General features: G+C 37.2%; 1 protein-coding gene across 8 annotated transcripts in view; it reads left to right on the top strand.

Annotated features, from left to right (window-relative positions):
- Positions 1–15,806, top strand: part of SESTD1 (SEC14 and spectrin domain containing 1) — a 148,899-nt gene that overhangs the window by 19,447 nt on the left and 113,646 nt on the right. For 2 of the 8 annotated variants that reach the window (XM_072612519.1, XM_072612520.1), the window contains exon 2: positions 10,944–11,011. The exons of 5 other annotated variants lie outside the window; for them this stretch is intronic. The gene's annotated coding sequence lies outside the window, so the exon portion shown is untranslated. Of the gene's footprint in view, positions 1–9,081; positions 11,012–15,806 lie in introns of those variants that run through there. One more of the 8 variants, XM_072612521.1, reaches the window with a different exon arrangement.

Genomic DNA, 15,806 nt, shown 5'->3' with positions numbered 1-15,806 from the left:
GATGGACAGACCACTGGTGATGTATTTCTCCAAATTTAATAAGGCCAAATTTAGAAAAACAGAACTGTTTCTGAATTCATTCTGGAAACCTTTCTAGCTTGGAATGACTACATAGGTCTTGAGGTTGGCTAGCAAGCCTTTGAGAATTCAGTCTCACCTTCATGGTGCTATGAGGCAGTATAGGAGGACTTTTTTTTTTAATCTAACATTTTTATTTTCCACTAAAATTTTAATTTATTGATTCATCGTGGTGTTGAAAGTGATCAGAATTCTCAAAGGCTTTAACAGCAGGGTCTAAACTGTAGAAAGTTCTACCAAGCTGTAAGTACAGGCTCAGTGGTGACAGTGTATGTTTTTCAGCCGAGCTAAATTTGGTATAGGTGAATCTTCACGTTGGCCCAAAGGGATTGAATGTTTCATCAGTAGCATTAGCTTATTTGTAGAGTGTTTTTCACCTCAGCAGACAAAATCTCCAGGTCAAAATGCATGTATCCTTAATGTGTAAGACAGGAGATTTATATAGTGTTGTAAAGTTTATACAGTATTTCACATTTTCTCATTTCATTTGCTTCTTAGAGTAACTCTTTCCTGTGGAAGGTGAGATTTGAGTTGAGACTTAAATGAAGCCAGGGAGGTCAGTAGTTTGAGCAGAGGAGGGAGAGCATTCTAAGCAGGGCAGGGCAGCCAGAGAGAATGCCAGGAGCCAAGAGGTAGATGGTCTTGTTTTGTGGAAAAATCAGCAGGCCAGTATCACTGGATCAAAGAGTACATACATTCCCTCTCCAGACTCCATGGCTTTCCCAAACCTAGATTGCGCGTCACCCTTACTTGCCTCTTGGTTTCCCTCACTTTACAGGCTACTTACTTTACTACTTTTAATCCTACCTTCAGTAAGAGGTCTTTCCCTTGGAGAATATCTCTCAGTTGCACTTTATATATCTTATATATACATGGGTGTTTGCATGTTGTCTCCATTATTAGCCTGTGAGCATCTTGAGGGCAGAGACCGTGGTTCTTTTGGTCTTTTTTTTTTAATTGCAGTGCTTAGTATGCTCATTAGTACTGTAAAAAAATTAATAAATGCTTGTTGTCTGACTGTGTATATAAGACAGACAGATTACTCAAGTTCCAAAGTAAAATCTTATTCTTTCATTCCTCTCTAAAATCTTCAGTATTCGGTTGGAAAAGAAATCTTTATTTTGAAAGTAAACTTTGAGATTGGAAAACTGATAGTTTACATTTATGTATGTAGTCCTTTACATATACAATTTTAATTTACTCTCAGAACAACCATCTGAGGGTAGGCAAGACAAGCACTTTTACTCCTGTTTTCCTGATGAAAGACTGAAGCTGGTGTCAGAAATGGCTTTATTGGATAATTTTCATATATCTTCTATAACAGATGAATTTTACTTCATTGAGCCACCATTATCAAACAGTTATTTTTAAGCTCCTGTTATGTACAGAGACTTGTACTCAGTAATGGAATATGGAATATTTCACAGAATAGTTTTATAGAGTGATTAAAGATGTATGTTTTATGGTTTATTTGACATGATTATTTAATCAGTTTTTTATTAGAGCTAATGATTGTAACTTATAGTTAAAATTAGTTGTAATTTGAGTTGTAGAATAGTGTGAAAGCAGATAAACAGAAGTCATTTATTTCAATTACCTTTAAAGTAATGTTTTAGAAGATTTGGTTGAGCTGTTCTGAACTTTGCCCCTTTAAAGTTTTTATGGAGAGATGGTTCATATTTGTACATCATGTGCTAGCACATTCTGTAAATGATTTACTGATTTTATTACATAATGAAATATATTGTAAAAAGGATGACCTTTTTTGTTACCTTAACATTTTTTATTAAATTTAATAATTTTTTTTAGTCATTTATTTTAATTCTCTATACTACCTAAAGAACCATTTTTATAAATCTTAAAGTATTATACAAATGAATTATTATTGTTTTTAATACTACTACCTTATCTTTTTTTTTTTAATAATTCAGAGAATTCCATTGCTCAGCAAGGTACATTTTAGACAATAGGAGATCATGTTGGGTATACAGTCCTGGTATGACTTTACTGATACTTTTTCCTTTGCCCAAAACACTGTAGCTGTTGATCTGTAGGAAATCTAGTTTCTCAGCTAGTCCTAAGCATAAAATTCAATGCCAGTTGTAGGTATCAGACTTTGGCAGTATAGTACTCTCTAGTGTCATGTGGCAGAAGTGAGACAGATATCTGACACCTAAAACTAGAAGTATTTCCAATTTCAGAGACTTGGTAGTAATTCCAGTTTCTATAAATAGAGGTGGTTAGGGTAACAAGGGAAGGACAAGACAGAGGGAAGAAAAAAAAATGGAGAGAAAAGGTCAGATAGTAGAGAAGGTAGAGAAAAAAGAGGAGCAAGGACAAAAATCCAATTAGCTTCTGTGACTGTTTAAGTCCTTCCCCTGAGGAATGAAGAAGAAATTAACTGGTCTAATTTAACATTAGGGACATAAGGAAGACTGCCCATTTTTGGAGTTATTTTCATATAAAATAGCCCTTTTATATTACTGATTACTTTTTTTTTTTTTGCTGGGTTGATAATTTGTGACACTTCTGAAATATTATTGAAAATTCTAGTTTTAGTAATTTAGGTAATAAAGTAAATAACATTTCTCTCCTTTATACCAGTTTCTTTAGGAAACTTAAATAGTTGTTGTATAGTTTTAGGAAATGATGGTAAAATTGGTATGTGTTTTATATAATTAAGTATAAATTATTTAAATATCTAACTCAATGACATAAAATCATGCATTTCTGTTTTTGTAAACATGATACATTTATTATGAGCAATGTACTTTATGTAATCAATATTTCTTAGAGCATGTATTCCCTCCCCCTCGCCCCCATTTGAATGTAAGTGTCTCAAGAGCAGATGGAATATATTTACCCTTCTTTTTTTTTAATGTTCATTTATTTCCTCTTAGTTTTCAACATTCATTTCCACAAAATTTTGAGTTCCAAATTTTCTCCCCATCTCTTCCCTCCCCCCACCCCTTAATGCCTTGCATTCTGATTATACCTTTCCTCAATATGCCCTCCTTTCTATGACACCCATGCCTTCCCTTATCCCTACCTTATCTCTTTTCTTGTAGGGCAAGATAGATTTCTGTACCCCATTACTTGTATTTCCTATTTCCCAGTTGTATGCAAAAACAATTCTCAAGATGTGTTCCTAAAACTTTGAGTTCCAATTTCTCTCCCTTTTTCCCTCCCCACCCATCCCCAATGAAAAGGCAAGCAATTCAATACAGGCCATATGTGTGTAATTTTGCAAAAGACTTCCATAGTAGTCATGCTGTGTAAGACTACTTATATTTCCCTCCATCCTCTCCTGCCCCCTATTTATACTATGCTCTCTTTTGACCTTGTCCTTCTCCAAAAACGTGTTTACTTCTAATTACTCCCTCCTCCCATTTGCCCTCCCTTCTGTCACCCCCCCACCCCATTTGTCCCCTTCTCCCCTACTTTCCTGTAGTGTAACATAGATTTTCATACCAAATTGAGTGAGCATGTTATTTCCTTCTTAAGCCAAATATGAAGAGAGTAAGCTTCACTTTTTCCCTTTTACCTCCTCCCTTTTCTACTCTGTTGAAAAAGCTTTTTCTTACCTCTTTTATGAGTGATGATTTATCCCATTCCATTTCTCCCTTTCTCCTCCCATTATATTCCTCTCTCATCCTTTAATTTTATTTTTTTTAGATATCATTCCTTCTTATTCAACTCATTCTGTATATTCTCTCTCTCTCTCTCTCTCTCTGTGTGTGTGTGTGTGTGTGTGTGTGTGTGTGTGTGTGTGTGTAGAAGAGTCTCAAGAGTTACAAATATTATCTTTCCATGTAGGAATGTAAACAGTTCAACTTTAGTAAGTCCCTTATGTTTTCTCTTTCCTGTTTACCTGTTCATGCTTCGCTTGATTCTTGTGTTTGAAAGGCAAATTTTCTATTCAGTTCTGGTCTTTTCATCACGAATGCTTGAAAGTTCTCCATTGCATTGAATGACCACTTTTCCCCCTGAAGTGTTATACTCAGTTTTGCTGGGTTAGTGATTCTTGGTTTTAATCCTAGTGCCTTTGACTTCTGGAATATCTTATTCCAAGCCCTCCTGTCCCTTAAAGTAGAAGCTGCTAGATCTTGGTTGTATTTCCACAATACTTGAATTGTTTCTTTCTAGCTGCTTGCAATATTTTCTCCTTGACCTGGGAACTCTGAAATTTGGCTACAATGTTCATAAGAGTTTCTCTTTTTGGATCTCTTTCAGGAGGTGATTGGTGGATTCTTTCAATACTTTCATTTTGCCCTCTGGTTCTAGAATATCAGGGCAGTTTTCCTTGATAATTTCATGAAAGATGATGTGTAGGCTCATTTTTTGATCCTGGCTTTCAGGTAGTCCCATAATTTTTAAATTGTCTCTCCTGGATCTGTTTTCCAGGTCAGTTGTTTTTCCAATGAGATATTTCACATTATCTTCCATTTTTTCATTCTTTTGGTTTTGTTTTGTGATTTCTTGGTTTCTCATAAAGTCATTAGCCTCCATCTGTTCCATTCTAATTTTGAAAGAACTATTTTCTTCAGTGAACTTTTGAACCTCCTTTTCCATTTGGCTAATTCTGCTTTTGAAAGCATTCTTCTCCTCATTGGCTTTTTGGACCTCTTTTGCCAATTGAGTTAGCCTATTTTTCAAGGTGTTATTTTCTTCAACATTTTTTGGGTCTTCTTTAGCAAGCTGTTGACTCTCTTTTCATGATTTTCTTGCATCCCTGTCATTTTTCTTCCCAATTTTTCCTCCACCTCTCTTACTTGATTTTCAAAATCCTTTTTGAGTTCTTCCATGGTCTGAGACCATTGCATATTTATTTTGGAGGTTTTGGATGCAGAAGCCTTGACTTCCTCTGATGTTATGCTTTGTTCTTCCTCATCAGAAAGGATGGAAGAAAATACCTGTTCACCAAGAAAGTAACATTTTATAGTCTTATTTTTTTTCCCCTCTTTTAGGCATCTTCCCAACCAATTACTTGACCTTTGAGTCCTTTGTCAAGAGGAAGGTATATTCTGGGGCCCTGTAAGTTCTCAGTTCCTTCAAGGTGGCACAATCAGAGGAGAGGAGTTTACTTCTCTCCTGGCCTGTGCACTGGTCTGGGAGCAATCAAAAACTTTTCTGCCCAGAATCTGCTAGTAGAATTCTCTCTCCACAGTTGTCTCCAACTCCATTGCCAGCACTCCTCCTCACCCCAGGGCAGGGCTCAGGGCTGAGATTCAGATCAGCTGCTCAATTCCACCTAGGGCTTTAGGCGGAGGGCTCCAAAAATGGATGCTGCTGCTGCTGGCGGGCCAGACTGCATTCCCTTCTCACTCAGATGAAAAAGGCTTTCTTACTGACCTTTGAAGCTGTCTTTGGCATTTATGGGTTGGGCAATATGGGAACTGCTGCTGGCTCCCTGAAACCTGTTCCAGGTACTGTCCCAGCCATGTTACGTGACCCACACTGGGCTTCACTCAGCTCCACTCCTGGTGCAATAGACCTTTCTGTTCAGCCTTCCAGGCTGTTTTGGGCTGGAAATCTTTCATTCTGTCATTTTGTGGCTTCGGCCACAAATTTTCTGAGTCCTTTTTTACAGGTATTTTATGGGCTATGTGGGGGAGCTTCTGCAGGTCCCTCTTCCTATTCCACCATCTTGGCTCCACCCCACTCCACAAAGATTTGTTAAACCATTTACCCTTCTTTTTATCCCAAGCCTTTAGCCTATGTCACTTTAAGTAAACTACAGACCCTTGGTCCTTGTGAGGATCCAATAAGGTAATAGCTAAACACTTCACAAATTTTAAAGTGCTATATAGGTAGTAACTTTTATTTTTGTTGTTAGTATTATTGTTCCTTCCCAGTTCATTTCTGGGTTATTTCTTAAATTTTGATGAGTTTTTCCTCTTCTGTAATAAGCCTATGTATAGAAAGATTCCTTAAATCCTTTCCAAAGCTTCTTAAATAGGGAGGATAACTTGTTTTTAATATCATAGGCATGTCTGTAGAACAATCCTTCAGGTCATTGGAATGTTTTCCTTGGTTTTCATACTTCCTGCTATTGATAGATTTAAGCTTCTCAAGTTGTTCTTTATGGCTTCTCTGGAAAACTGACACTGTTAACTTCCATAGCAAAGGTTGTTTTCATTATTCTTTTCTTACCTGTGTACTGCTTCTTAGCTCAGATAGGCTTTTAAGTTGGCTACAGTTTAAATTAAGCTGACCATACCATTTTACACTCTACCAACACAGAGACCAATGATTATAATACTGGACAAATTCCTCACTGTTTATGGCCTCCTTTTTCTGTCCTGTCTTGTCTGTTTGTCTGTATTCTTTGTTTTAATTGTTATTTTTCCTACTTCCTACTTATTATATATTGTACTAGTCTAATTATAACTGTATTTTTTCTCCCATGCATCTGACTTGTGGAAAATCTGAGTGTAGCCTTTATTTCTTTAAATATGTAATTTATTTGTTTTTAGTTTACAACATTCATTTCCATGAGATTTTGAATTTTAAATTTTCTCCCCATCTTCCCCAGCTTCCTTCTACTCCTTCCCGCAATCTGTCCTCCCTTCCATCATCCCTTCCTTTTACAATCAATCCCCCTCCCTTCTATTTTCTTGTAGGGCAAGATAGATTTCTATATTCCATTGCCTGTACGTCATATTTCCCGGTTGCATGCAAAAACAATTTTTAACAGTCATCTTTAAAGCTTTGAGTTCACATTCTCTCCTTTCCTCCCTCCCCACCCACTCTCATTGAGAAAGCAAGCAATTTGATGTAGATCATACATGTGTAGCCATGCAACACACTTCCATAACAGTCATGTTGTGAAGACTAACCACATTTTCTTCTTTCGTGTCCTGCCCTCCATTTATTCCATTCTTTCCCTTGATGTGTCCCCCCACAATAGTGTTTGCTTCTGATTACTCCTTCCCCCATCTGCCAGCCCTTCATTATCCTCTCTCTCATCCTCTTCCCCCGCCTTCCTGCAGGGTAAGATAGATTTCCATACCCAATTGAGTATGTGTTATTCCTTCCTTAAGACAAATCCCATGAGGGTAAGGCTCACTTATTCCCTTTCACACACACACCCCCCCATCCCCTCCATTGCTGAAGCTCTTTCTTACCTTTTACATGAGATGATTTTCTACATTCTACCTTTCCCTTTCTTTCCCAGTATATTCCTCTCAGCAGTTAATTTAATTTTTTTAGGTATTCTTTCATATTCAGCTCACCCTGTGCCCTCTGTATACACACCTACACACATACACACATATATACATATACATACCTACACATATATACACATACATACACATACACGTAAACACATACATATATATATTTCCTCCAACTACCCTAATACTGAGAAAGGTCTCATGAGTTACAAATAATCATCTTTCCATGTAAGAATGTAAACAGTTCAACTTTAATGAGTCCCTTATGGCTTCTCTTTCTTGTTTGCCTTTTCATGTTTCCCTTGATTCTTGTATTTGAAAGTCAGATTTTCTATTCAGCTCTGGTCTTTTCTACAAGGGTCTTGGAAGTCCTCTATTTCATTGAAATTCTGTTTTCTCCCTGAAGTATTATAGTCAGTCTTGCTGGTTAGGTGATTCTTGATTTTAATCCTAACTCCTTTAACCTCTGGAATATCATATTCTAAGCCTTCCAATCTCTTAGTGTAGAAGTTGTTAAATCCTGTGTTATTCTGATTGTATTTCCACAATACTTGAATTTTTTCTTTCTGACTGCTTGTAATATTTTCTTCTTGAACTGGGAATTCTGGAATTTGGCTACAATATTTGTAGGAGTTTTCCTTTTGGGATCTCTTTCAAGGAGATGATCAATGAATTCTTTCCATTACTGTTTTACCTTCTGGTTCTATAATATCAGGGCAGTTTTCCTTGATAATTTTTTGGAAAATGATTTCTAGCCTCCTTTTTTGATCATGGTTTTCAGGTAGACCAATAACTTTTAAATTATCTCTCCTGGATCTATTTTCCAGGTCAGTTGTTTTTCCAGTTAGATATTTCACATTGTCTTCTCTTTTTTCATTTGTTTGGTTTTGTTTTATAATTTCTTGATTTCTCATAAAGTCATTAGTTTCGATTTGCTCGATTCTAATTTTGAAGAAATTATTTTCTTCAGTGAGCTTTTGGACCTCCTTTTCCATTTGGCCAATTCTGCTTTTTAAGGCAATCTTCTCCTCATTGGCTTTTTGGACCTCTTTTGCCATTTGGGTAAGTCTATTTTTAAAGATGTTATTTTCTTCAGCATTTTTTGGGTCTTCTTTAGCAAACTGTTGACTCATTTTTCTTGATTTTCTTGCATCGCTGTTATTTCTCTCTCCATAAATCTTTTTTGAGCTCTTCCATGGCCTGGGACCATTTCATATTTTTTTGAGGCTTTGAATGTAGGAGCCTTGACCTAGCTATCTTCCTCTGGTTGCATCCTTTGATCTTCATCATCTGAAAGGACAGAAGAAAATAACTTCACTAAGAAAGGTACCTTCTGTAGTCTTATTTTTCGCCCCTTTTTGGACATTTTCCCAGCCAATTAACTTTACTTCTGAGCTCTTTGTTAAGTAGAGGGTATACTGCCCCGAGTTTTAGAGGTTTTGTGCAGCTGTTTTTAGAGATATCTCTGGGAAATTGTAAGTTCTCAGTTCCTCCAAAGTGGTATATCAATCAAGTGTTTCTCCTCTCTTGGCCTGCATTCTGGTTTGTGAGTAACCATAAGCACTCTTTTCTGCTCAGGAACTGTGAGTAGGATTCCCTCTCCAAAGCCTCCATCAGCTCCATCATGCCAGTGCTCCTCCTCACCCTAGGAATGAGTCCTGCCACTCAGGACTATGATCCAGATCTGCCATTTGATTCCACCACTGTCTGTAGACCATGAGCTGCAGAAGCAGTTGCTGCTGAGGTAGTGGTTTCCGCCACTTGGGGGTTGGGACTGGGGCTGGGGCCAAATCCATGTCTTCTCATTCAGGTGAGAGAGCTTTCTGACCTTTGAAGATGTCTTTGGTGTTTGTGGGTTGAGGAGTCTGAAAACTGCAGCATTGTCAGCAATTCAGTGCCCTAAGGCCTGCTTAAATCCCATCTGTGCTGGTGCTATAGACCCTTCCTGTCAGCCTTCCAGATTGTCTTAGGGTGGAAATGTTTCACTCTGTCATTCTGTGGCTTCTGCTGCTCTCAAATTTGTCTAGAGTTGTTTTTTGAGGTATTTTGAGGGGTTTTGGGGTGGAGAACTCAAGCAGGTCTTTGCATCTGCTCTGCCATCTTGGCTTCGCTTGAGTATAGCCTTTAATTGCATTCTCAATACTACTACTACTACCACCACCACTACCACTACTACTGCTACTACTACTACTACTACTCCCTACTACTCCTACTACTAATGATAAGTATTTTTTTTATTTAGAGTTCTAACATTTTCAAAGTACTTTGCATGCATTATCCAATTCTAGATCTTAGATCTTATTATTAATTTGAGCCTCTAATCCTACAATAACTATTAATCCCTTTTTTAAATAAAGAACTTGCAACTTTGAGAAGTTAAGTGACTTGACCATTGTCATAAAGCTTGTAAGTATCAGAAGTGTAACTGATCCATCAACAAAGTTTTTATTCAACACCTTCTATATTCCAGACATTGCTCTTGGTGTTGGGGGAATACAAGGAAGGCAGTCCTTGCCCTTGATGGAGCATAAATTATAATTCAGGGGGCAAAATAAACAAGTATATATAAAAATATACAAACTTGGCAGGCTAAAACCCATCATTGGGCATTGACTCTGGATGATTATAACTTATTCAGAAGAACTAGAATAGATGAAAGGGAGGAGAGTAGTGTCATTGCATATTAAGCTGGTATATGCATATAAATTATCTTGTAAACTGTAAAGTGCTATATAACCAGAGAGGGGGCATGGAGAGTATTTCAGTGAATGTCAGTGCGGGGAAGGAAAAAAGTAATTTGTCATTGGAGTGTATTATAGATTAACTCAACATAAAGATTAAATAGATGAATTTGGGAAACATTATTAGATTATAAGCTTCTTGAGGACAGGTAGTATCTTTTGACTCATTTTGTATCTTCAGTGCTTAACATAGTAGGCACATAGTGGTCACTTAATAAATGTTCATGTACTGTCTGAGATCATCAGTCTGCACAGAGATGCTATGTAGTGATGATGAGGGACTTCAGTTAGTACAGGATCTACTAGGACCCTCTTTTTGCTGAAAGCAGAGCAGCTACTAACTTTTTCACTTATCTTCATGCTGATTTTATCCTTAAAAAGTAGAGGAACTTTTTCTTTTGGAAAATTCTTTTCGAAATGTTGGGAACCAATGACTAAACAAGTTGTGGTATATGATTGTGATGGAATGCTGTTGTGCTATAAGAAATGATGGGTAGGATGATTTCAGAAAAACCTGGAAAGACTTATATAAACTTGGCCAAGTAGTGCAGTGAATAGAATGCTGGACTGGAGTCAGAAAAAGCTCACTTTTGTGAGTTTAAATCTGGCCTGACTCTGTGACCCTGTACAAGTCACTTCATGCCGTTTGCTTCAGTTTCTTCATCTATAAAATGAACTGGAAAAGAAAATGACAAACCATTCCGTTATCTTTGTTAAGAATATCCAAAATGTGATCATGAAGAATTGGACATAACTGAAAACAACTGAACAACAATAAGTCCAACTCCATTGTTTTACATATGCATAAACTGAAACTGAGACAGGTTTACCCAAGGTCCCACTGATAACTTCAAGTGATAGCTAGGACTTGAGGTTGTGGGTGGTAGCAAGGTGTAGACTTGGAACTGCTATTCAATTCTGAATTTGCTTCTGTTTTCTCTTTTAGGGAGGATAGCCTTTGCACTGGAAATGTCAGAACAGAAATTCCTAGCAGGGAGTTGACACCCAGGATAGGTAAGGGACAGCCACAGGGATAAGGCCTGTGAGTTCATAAGGAACTCCTGGATGAGGAATCTCAACATTATTAAAGCAGGCTGGCACCTCTTCAAGTTATAGTGCCTAGAGCACTGAGAATTTAAGTGACTTCTTTAGAGTCACACAGTCAGTATGAGTCAGAGGTGGTGCTTGAACCCAAGTCTTCCTGGCTCTGAAGCCATTCCCTATCCACTGTTCCAGAATTGATTAATTGTTAAGAAGGTAGCAAAAGTATGCGTAGTTGCCCTTGATAAATTCAAGTTAACCAATTCAAGTTATGACATATTATTTCATTGGGTCTTAAAAAAAATGGCAGATATAATTGCTGAGCCACTGACAATGATAATTTGAGAGCATGAAAAATGGAGCTCTCCAAGATTAGAGATGAGCAAAATGTCTGTATTTTCAAAAAGTGATAGAGAATACTGTTGGAAAGTTATATATGCCAATGAGCTTGGATCCTGGGATAATTCTAGAATTGATCATTATAGGGAATGGTTGGCAGACATTTGTAAAGGGAAACTAATTAAAAGGACTTATCTTGGCATCATCAAGAACAGATCATGCCAGACTAACCTCATTTCTTTTTTTGATTGGACTACTAAATTAGTAGATGAAGGGAATGCTGTGAATATAGTTTACCTAGTTTTCAGCAGAGTTTTTGATAAATGCTATGGTGACGGCATAGCTTACTGAGAGGAGGAAGTCATATGCCTGACCAGCAGGCTGCTTATCCTCCTGTGGAGCTCGCGAGTAAAAGAATGAGGCAGGAGAGCGGGTCATGAAGCAACTCTGATTTATTCAAGCAAGCACTCTGATTATATAGTCTTTGCCAGCTAGCCCAGTGAACCATGGTAACACACACAAACAAACCCGAAGTTATAGTAATGAACACAAGCTGGAACTATAGTGACAACAACAAACCAGGGGTGGGGCCGTCCCTTCCAGCGCCATCTTGTTCACCCTTCCCTGCACCGGACTCAGTTTACCTGATGTCCGTCAGTGTGGTGTCCCAGATGGTGTGGCGGTCAGCGCCCCTTACAGATAAAGTATCTACTTATTCTTGTAGAGATACATGGATTAACTAATAATAAAATCAAGTGGATTCAGAATTGGTTGGATGGACAGACTCAAAAACTAGTTAATGTTTTATTAGTTAGTGTGGCAAATGGTCCCTGTCATGGAATACCCCAGAGATCAGTGCTTGAGACTTTTTTATCAATGACTCGTATTCTCATGAATGACTTGAATAAAGGCATAGATGCTCCCCTCATCACACTTGCAACTGACATGAAACTAGAAAGAATAGCTAACACACTAGATGACAGAGTTAGGGCTCAAAAAGCTAAAGCATTGTTTGAATCAGCTCAGCTTCACAAATAGAAAATGGAGGAGGATTTGTTAGACAGACATTACTTGTTCTGGAAAAGAGAGTTTGTTTGGGGCTTTTTTGGTATTGGGTTTTTTGTTTTTGTTTTTGTTTTTTGTAGAGTGCAGGCTCAAGGAATCTCCTGCAGTCTTTCAAGCTTCCAGGAATAGGAAGCTGAGAGTTTTATTCTGTTCTGCCATCATCAGAACTCATCTGCCAGGAGAGTGTATCTAGTTCTCTTCTCCATGGTTTAAAGAGGTGATTGATAAACTGGAGATGCCCAAGGAAGGCAACCATGATAATGAAGGAGATTTGATGCTGTGTCTTCAGAGAATCATACTTGAGTTGGAGAAGAGAAGACATAGTGGTATCTTCAAGCATTTGAAGGGCTCTCAGGTGGAGGAGCGATTATAATTGTTCTGATCCGTGGGTGTAAGTTGCAGAAAGACAAATTTAGACATATTTTCCTGAATTCTGGGGGGAAAAAAACAAAATGAAGAGAAAACTTCCTACATATTAGGGCTGTCCAAGAGGAACTGGCTGCCTCTAGAGGTGATAAGTTCCCTTTTTTTGGAGGTGTTAAAGCAGAGACTGGATGAGCACTTACAGGTGTTATAGTGTGGATTCCTTTTGGCTATAGGTTGAGTTAGGTGACCACTGAGGTTCTTTCTAACTCTAAAATCCCGTGATTCTGTTTTACATAGATCCTTACAATATCCTAGGGAAGTAATCTAAGCATAATCACCCCCTATTTTATAAGTGAGGAAAATGAGGTTCAGAGAGAAAAAATTACTTGCCCATGGTTACACAGCTAAGGAAATGGCAAAGCTGGTTCTCTTGTTTGAGGTCATGAAGCTACTAGGTTAGTAGCATAGTCAGAAGTCAGCTGTGAATCTTGAGTCCAGTTAAGTGCTCTTTCCACTACACTTGATTTCTGTTCATAATTTCTTTCTCTTTGGTTTTGGAGCACATCAGTATTTTAATGCATGAACAGTATTTACTTTTATTTTCCTCTAAGAAAACCAATTTTTTTTTTTATAAAGCCATAGCAATCTCAGAAGAGTCAGAGCTTAGGTGTTTTTAGTTATATTTGTGTGAAAACTTGAGGTACCTTAAATAAAGATGAAATTTGTTTTTATTTTTCTTTGAGTTTCAAAACCTGATCATTTTATTTATTTATTTTGCAGAAGTATCACTTACCTTAACTGACACTATTGAAACAGAGAAGGGGGGGCTTTGTTTATCTTTTGCTTATATCCTCACTTGGTTAAACCCAAGTAATTTTGGCACTAAAGTTGCTGTAATGAAATTCACTGTACTTTTTATGGATAGCCAGGGAATTTAAAGTGATATTTTTGCTTGAAAATATGGGATCCTAGAATTGAAAGGGATCTCAGAGGTTTCCAGTCAAATTTCCTGTCTCTAACACGTACAAAAATTTATGTTATTGTTTTCCTTCGTTAACTAACAAGGACAACTATTTCTCTTTATGGTAACTCAGTGCAGTTTTTCCTTGGAGAACCGAATGGATGGAAAGTGCAGAGAGACAAATTTAGATAAAATCTCCCTTTGTCATTCATGTAAGTGCTCTCCTTTGTAGTAAATTAGCAAAAATATGTAGATTATTATGAATAGGAAGAGCAGTCTTCTGCATTTGGAGGGAAAACAGTAATTTGGTCATCTGCATTATTCTCTGGGGGCTTTGAACCAAATATGTCTGTGAATTGGCCTTGCAAAAGAATTGATACAGAAGAGAGATACACCTTCTTATTTATACTGCAAAAGATTATTTTAAAGATGGAGTCACTCACTAGAGGGAAAGTGCAGGGCCCCTGTTTCTTTCTTCTTTGCCTCCATACAAGTGAGACAAAACCTCATTTCAAGTTTTCTATAAGTAAAATAAGTTGTCTGAGGAAGTAATTCACCTTTATTGGACATTTTCAGTTGGATGCTGCTTCTTAGCCATAACATAGCAAGGAATTTCTGTTTACCTAACAGGTTGGACTAGAAGTTTTTTGAGATACCTTTCAACTTTAAGGTTTAATGATCCAGTGATTCTATAATAGAATATTTGAACTTTTATTGTAAAGCTACATTAAATATGACACAAATTTATTATCATTTGTTATCATTTATCACCGTGCTAGTTCAGGCCCTCCATACTTCATATTCAAATAACATCCCATTTGTTTGTCCTGCCTCAAGTTTCTCTCCTCTCCAATATATCCTCCAAATAACTGATTTTCTTAAAGTACAGATCTGACCATGTAATTCACCTGAAATCAAATATATACTCTGTCTGGAAAAAGCTTTTCCTAATCTGGCTCCTTTCTGCCTTCCTAGACTTTTTACATACTATTCCCCTTCTAGCACTCTACAGTCTAGTTGTTGCTTATATACACTTCATCTGCTGTTTATGTGCCCTGCATTGGTTGTTCCCTGTGCCTTTAATGATCTCCTTTCTCTCCTCTGTCCCTTGGAATTACTGATTTCCTTCAAGACTTAACTCATGTCACCTTGGTCTCCCTATCAACTAGTGCCTCTCCATCCAAAGTTACCTTTTAGTTTGCTCTGTAGTGTGTCTTGTATGTCCATGTTCGTCTCCACCAACAAAATGTGAGTTTCTTGAAGACAGGACTATTTGTTTTTTTGCTATTGTAGGTTAGTAGGGGCCTGACACATTATAAGCACTTAATAAATCCTTATAGATTGTTTTAGATTCTGAAAAACTTTGGCCCAAAGCAGTTAATTTAAGGCTACATAGCAGTTTGGTGGTAAGTCTAGCACTAGATAGAAATTTGTTTCTTAACTCCTAAATCTGTGTGCTTTCCTTTATGTGATATGGGTAATATTTTTAGAAGATTAAAAAACTGCTAATAAAAGATCAGGAATATTTGTGCCCAGAATAGCTACGACTAGAAGACAAAAGAAAATCTCTGATATCAAATGAGAGGTTTAACTTTGTTATGAACTGGTGGAAATTTGAAGTGTTTTTGCCTTCCCTAAACATTAAAACTATATTATTATTGTTATAATAAACTCTTGTGTATTTCTGTTTCTGCTCATTATTCCTACCCATCTCTGAAGCTTGATCAGGAGCAGCATCCTTGATTGGATTTATGTTACTGCCTTTGGACTTTGTGGGAAGAGCAGTAACTGAATGCTGAATACAGTGCCATACATAACTTATTCCGCAGACTCACCCTGAGAATGTTAAAGCTGCAAGAAACCATTGAGGGATGATTCACTTTCTTTGTAACTATATTTTTTGTAACCATATTCTTGCTCTTGTGAAAAAATATTGTCATGGAGCTGACAACTTGCATACAGTCTTGGTGAAAATTTTTTAAAAAGTTAGAATAAAGGAAAATAAGGGGATGCCTAAAAGATTGGATAAGGAATTTG

This window comes from Notamacropus eugenii, chromosome 5 (genome assembly GCF_028372415.1).
Source record: "Notamacropus eugenii isolate mMacEug1 chromosome 5, mMacEug1.pri_v2, whole genome shotgun sequence".
NCBI lineage: Eukaryota > Metazoa > Chordata > Mammalia > Diprotodontia > Macropodidae > Notamacropus > Notamacropus eugenii.
This window is presented reverse-complemented; position numbering and strand designations above follow the sequence as displayed.